Source organism: Microchirus variegatus, assembly GCF_963457635.1.
Source record: "Microchirus variegatus genome assembly, chromosome: 15".
NCBI lineage: Eukaryota > Metazoa > Chordata > Actinopteri > Pleuronectiformes > Soleidae > Microchirus > Microchirus variegatus.
This window is the reverse complement of record NC_139816.1, coordinates 11,725,827-11,731,826: the sequence shown is the minus strand read 5'-3', so window position 1 is coordinate 11,731,826 and position 6,000 is coordinate 11,725,827.

The window sequence follows — 6,000 nt, the reverse complement described above, 5'->3', positions numbered from 1 at the left end:
TGTTTAAATATGCATGTTGCCTTTTCCACGCTTTCCGAAGTCTTCTGAGATCTAATTAGCCCCGAAGCTCCTCCTGAAGGCACGTGCTGGTCCACAGAAAACAACCCCCTCTCCGCTGAGGCCGTTGTAGCATGTAACTCACTTCCTTGTCTACATGATAAACAAACACTTAATGCCACCCACATATTTGGCGCTATATCAAGCCAGGCTTGGCTAATGATGATAAACCTACATAAAAGTACAAAGTGCCGCTAATTAGGCCCTGTGTCGATTATGGCTCATTAATGCCGACGTTGCCCTGACATGTTTTTGCCAATCATCGCTGGTGAGGGCTTCCGTGTATCATTTTCTAATTACTTTCATTCATCACTTTACTGATGCGCTAAGTGGTCACATATTTATAGGCATTTAAAGGGGGAGGGGGGAACACCCGACCTATCGTGGATGACAATCGAAGCTTAATGCTCTTTTTAATTCTATTTTATATTCAACTAGCAAAAAATAACATGTCGTAGAAGAAGAAGTTTTACAACAGAACAACAGCAAATTAATAAAATTGGACACTTAATAATCGTTTTTTTTTGCCGAGAAACTAGTAATCTAGAAATAGTACAATGCATCATTTAAAGATGCTACATGTAAGTTTCTCTGGTTTCTTGCTGGGAGAAGGTCAGCAGAAAGCAAATAAATGTTGCTTTCCCACAGCTGGAGGCAGCTTTTAATGAGAAATAATAAGAAAAAAAAAAAAACCTGATGCTGAACATGTAACGTTTGGTTTGTAAACAGCTGTTGTGAACAGCAAAAAAAAAAAAAAAAAAACTACATACAACCACTGGAAATTACTGTGTTTTCTGTGATTTGTCAAGCTGTTACATTTGCAGATGAATTTGTACGGTGTGGTTGTAAAAGCGGGGCCTCTCCCTGTACTGAGTAAATTATATCTGAGAATTGCATTGGTCTCCCAATTAGGCCACGGTGTTGTTTTTGACCTTTCTGAGATGAGTCTCTCTGAAAAGCTGCACAGGTTGATCCAATTTCACATCTATTTTTTTCTCCATTCACCCTTTTTTTTTTTACAACTCGGTCCAATCTTGTCTTTATGCATCAACATATACATTTAATTTCCATGTTCCCCCCCCCCTAAATCTCTTACCCTATTACCCTAATCTTGCAACTTTGACCTACTTTTGCACCGCAAACATTCCCCAGGCACTCAAAGAGCAAGCTGTTGCACTCACTCACTACTCACACACACACAGCTCTCAAGAGAATTATTTATACTGCCCAGGTCTGGGACCAGTCTAATTTTGGTGGAACTATAGAGTACACAAACCTCAGGTCTTGCATTTCTCTTGCTGAAGGCGGGCTGAACTATGAGCGCTACTGAGAGAGACAGAGAATAAAACATGGCGCTGCGATGGCCTTTGATCTTCCTTTCCCTCCTTTTCTCTCTTTCAAAGGAGCAGTGAGGAGCCGTCCAGCAGAGGCAGCAGCGGGGGCCCCCGTTTCTCTGCCACCAACAGGCTCCCCAGGATGGACCAGCAGATTATATATTTTTATTTTGTTCTCTGCGAGAGCGAGAGAAAGCGGAGACTGACTTTCTTTGGAGTTTTGTTTCATGCTGGGTAATCGCAGAAATAAATATTAAACCTACACACATCAACATGCGAGGACCCAGGTCGGCTCGGAGTCGAGCGCGTTTCTCCGCAACGGTTCTCGACAGGTGAACGTCTTACACTTGAGCTTGATGTCTGAACATGAGGCAGAAAAGAGAGACCTAAAGAACATTTATCACCTTAACAGTAAAATGGTATTTTCCCCCCGCGAAAGGAAATAAGGAGAAAAGTAGAACAGAAGAGGTTTGAAACATAGAAAAGAGTCAAATTAAGAAATGGACTTACCTTTTAACTGGAAATGTGTTGCTTTCACATGTTAAATCATTTCAATTTCAATTTTCTGTCTCACAACATTTTTGATTAATTATTTTAAAAAAAAGAAAAGAAAGAAAAACAGGTTTCAGTCATCTCCATGGTGGCTTTCGTTCGTCTTACAGCTTGTTTATTTCTATCTGGAATGCTTCTATGCTACGGTTTCAATTTTGATAATGGCTGGAATTGAGGAAGTGCAGGAAGAACAGATTTTACTCTCACTGTAAAGACAAGAGAACAGCTTAACCACTTCCTCCCTGACCCTCTTTTTGGAGTCCCTGCTCGAAAATGACAGGCCCAAACTAAATAGAGTGAGTCTTGGTCGTAGAGTGATACAAATGGTACCGCTGGAACCTGTGGATTTTCCCTGTTGTCCAGCCGACACGTGCTCAACGTTCGACACGCTCCGGTGCCGCTTTTCAATGTGTGCGCTTTAATGTTGTTTTTTTTCGCTGCTGCTGGTTTGATCCGTCGGTGTTTTAACTATGTTTCGTGAAGATAAGAATGGTTTATATGAGCTTTTAGCTGCTTTTCTGACCTTTCTGTGGGTATGCAGCATGTCTGTGTTTGTTAAAGTTAGACATGGTTTTATGGCGCTTTTGTCGCACGGTTGCCCGAGAAGAGGTTAAGAAACAGATGTGCAGGTTTAGTCTGACAGCTGAAGAGAAAAAAATTCTTGAAGGAAACAAATAAAATGACTCTGCACATGTGCGACTTGAGAAGAAAAATGTTAAATGACATGTTAATCAGTCGCTCAACACATTTCCAAAGCCTTGGGCTTCAACTCCATTTTTAGTCATATTGTGTGAAATAGATCCATAAATATTTTTTTACATGTAAAGATTGTTCTTTCATTGCTATTTATTGCAGCGTTTCAACAGTAAATAACGTGTTCATTTGCAATTTACAAGAGTTTGGAAGTCCATAATGCCAAGCACGTCGTCATCTGTGATTTTTGATTGGAAAGTTGTGTTACTTTGTGAACTTTTAGATTTAGACTTTTAGATTTAGAACCAGGCTGCAGCATTGTAAACACATGTAAACAGTCTATAATGATTCCGTGACACAGAGAAGCAGCAGGAATAATCCTCACCGTCTCTCGGCACCTGCAGCCTCCATTTTTTTTTATTTTATTTACTTCACCTCCTGTCGACGTGATTGATTCACAATATTTTTCCAGTAGTCATATTGTATTCTTGGTTGTTTTTATTGCATATGCAAAAAAAAAAAGGTCCATAGTGCATAAGAAATGAATCGCTACCGACGCTGACATCGCTAATAAAGTTGCCAACATAAAACTGTACTTCAGTTTGCTCCTTTAATTAACTCTGTGGATTATTTAATCTATGGCTTTTGTGTAAAACATACCATTTGAAAAAAAAAAAAAAGAAAGTTCCACCCACTCTAAGTTCACACCGTTACCGGGAAGATTAATCAAATTCTTGTTCCGAGCGCAGCCAAAATCCTGCTGCAGAGAATGATTACTTTAACAACGCAGCCAAGAGGTCAAACTCCATTAGCGCTGCTCCAGGAGACAATCTGAGGAAAAGTGTATACCTGATCTTCTCACCGAGACTCTCCAAAACTGGGCACCTCTTTGTGAGGGCAATTTGTTGATGATGCATGGTTATGATAAGAATTGAGTGAAGTGTCTCCGCCCGCCCGGGGGCCCCTCTCTTAGCCGAGGGGCCGCCGGAGCCAACACGAATAATCAACCATGAGTCCAGATTGAGCCCCCTGATAATGGAACATTCCTGATTGCTCATTAAGTGCCCGCGGGCAAACTGGCATTTAAGATGCTTACTGCTGATTTTGACTGATAGCTGGTCAATCAAAATCAGCATCTGGTCGCGGGGGCGCTATCAGCCCTGTTTACGTCAGATGTCTGTGTTCAAGCCGCTGTCTATCTCCTTAGATAACGCGGATCCCATGAACTCTGAATGCAATCTGGAAACTGTATCTCGCAGTGAAATAACACGGAAAGACACACTGGTGTCAAAATGTTTCAGGTCAATTAGGCCAAAGCTGTATGAAATCTACGAGAGCTGGAGTTCTAAATGAAGTGTAGATTTTAGGTGCACTTTCGTCATATTGCAATTATTTTTGCATCTTTTCCTGAGGGAATCTATCATTTTTCCATTGAATTCCTTTTATTGAACTGCAGAATTGATTTGGCTTGTCATGCCTCGTCTTATTGCTGTTAAGATGATATTGGAATTACATTTTACAGCCCCAGTGTAGATGATAAATGCTTAAGTGGCATTAAGTAGCATTCAGCATGTATTTAGCATTTTAGCTGCATATACAGTAGAACCGTGACAGCATATCCTTTTTTCCAAGAGAAGTGTGGCTGAAAATTGTGCCTCACGATTCATTGTGTACCACTTCTGAAAGGCAATAATAGCGCACAAGAACAAAAAATGGCATTAAAACTTTTGAGACTAAAGGGTTGCCAGTTTGAGTCCCCGCCAGGTCAAGGGCTGGGGTCCCCCTGAGCAAAGTCCACAATCCCTATTGCTCATTGTTAATTGGACATTATAAATGAACCCGGGGTCACATCCAGTATCCTGTAGTAGCTGTTCAGCATCTCATGAACGTGTTGTTACGCTTGTAGCAACAGTGTGTATTCTTCCTATTTATTTGTGTTTTCACAAACTAAAAACCTGAATTTGTTAAATTTTTACCTTCAAGATTGTCCCCTATAACTTTACTGATTATGAACTTAACTTTTTTGAATATTGTTGCATGTCTTAAGCTATTGATTTCCACCTGAACCCATTAACCTGTGATTTTTCTAATAAGGACTCTCTCTCTCTCTCTAATGAAAATCCTCACACGTATGAAGATCTTTTTTTTTTGTATTTGTTTTTGCTTAGTTCAAAGTGTTGGTTCAAAGCTTTGGAAATCAACACCTGTGAGTAGACGACATGTTTACCAGGCAAGGATGCATAATTGTTTCCTTGCAATCTCTTGCATCAGTGTGAATTTCCGAGTGCTTTTGAAACGCAGCGACTTCAAGTGACACTTCTTGTTAAATTTCTTGAAAAAAAACAGAACAAAAAAACAAAAGTCTACTTTTACTTCACACCATTGTTGGAGTCATGGTCCTGATAATATACTGAACTCACAGAGTACATGTTTGAGATGTGGTGAAATGGTTTGATCGATAAATCCACAGAGAAAAAGTTACTTGTTCAAACTGTTGTTGCTACATTTTTGCAATTACTACAAACAAGACGAGGTTCAGTGGTAGAGTGGGTCATCCTACAACGGAGAAGTCGAGGTTTGATCCCCGGCATTGCTGATGTGTCCCTGATTGATGAATGAATGACACAAAACTGTCAGTTAAATGTTGTATTTTCATACCTGATGATACTATGTTATGGTATTCTTTAATCAGATATTCTGCTTTGCTACACACCTTTTTATTTTACCATAGCATGTTTTCCCTTATAATACGGAGCCCCCGAAGTGACATGAGAAAAAAAAAAAAAAAGACAAAAAAATATTGTTTTTTCACAATGGGGGCGACGTACTATAATGATGTTACATTTGACTATAATTTTGCTGTACAATACTAATTCGTATATGCTTCATTTACACTATGCCATTTTATTCCTTACCACACTTTACACACTTACTCACTTACACTGTTTTATTCAATTACATTTATTTCATTATTTAATGATAAAATTGTATGCCTGACCATATATGACATTTTTTTGGACCAGTCATTTATGGCACTGCACTGCTGACCATGACATACCAAAATGTTCATTTCATTCCGCAATTCACTGATGAGGAGAAATCGTGAAACTTTGCTGCACAAACTTCACCAACTGAAGAAATCTATTATCGATCTTAGCCAGTCCAAAAAAAAAGAAAACAAATAAACTTGAAGCTTACTGTTCAGATCTCCTGAGTGTGAAAACCTGCTTATTACTCGTTGATGCTACATTTACTGCCAGTTGAGCTGGTTCACTCATTTGAGCAGAACAGGGTTAGAACCCCTAAGCTAATGTCGATGTGTGTTTTTTTTTTCCACACAGTACATGCACTCGATGCGTAACAT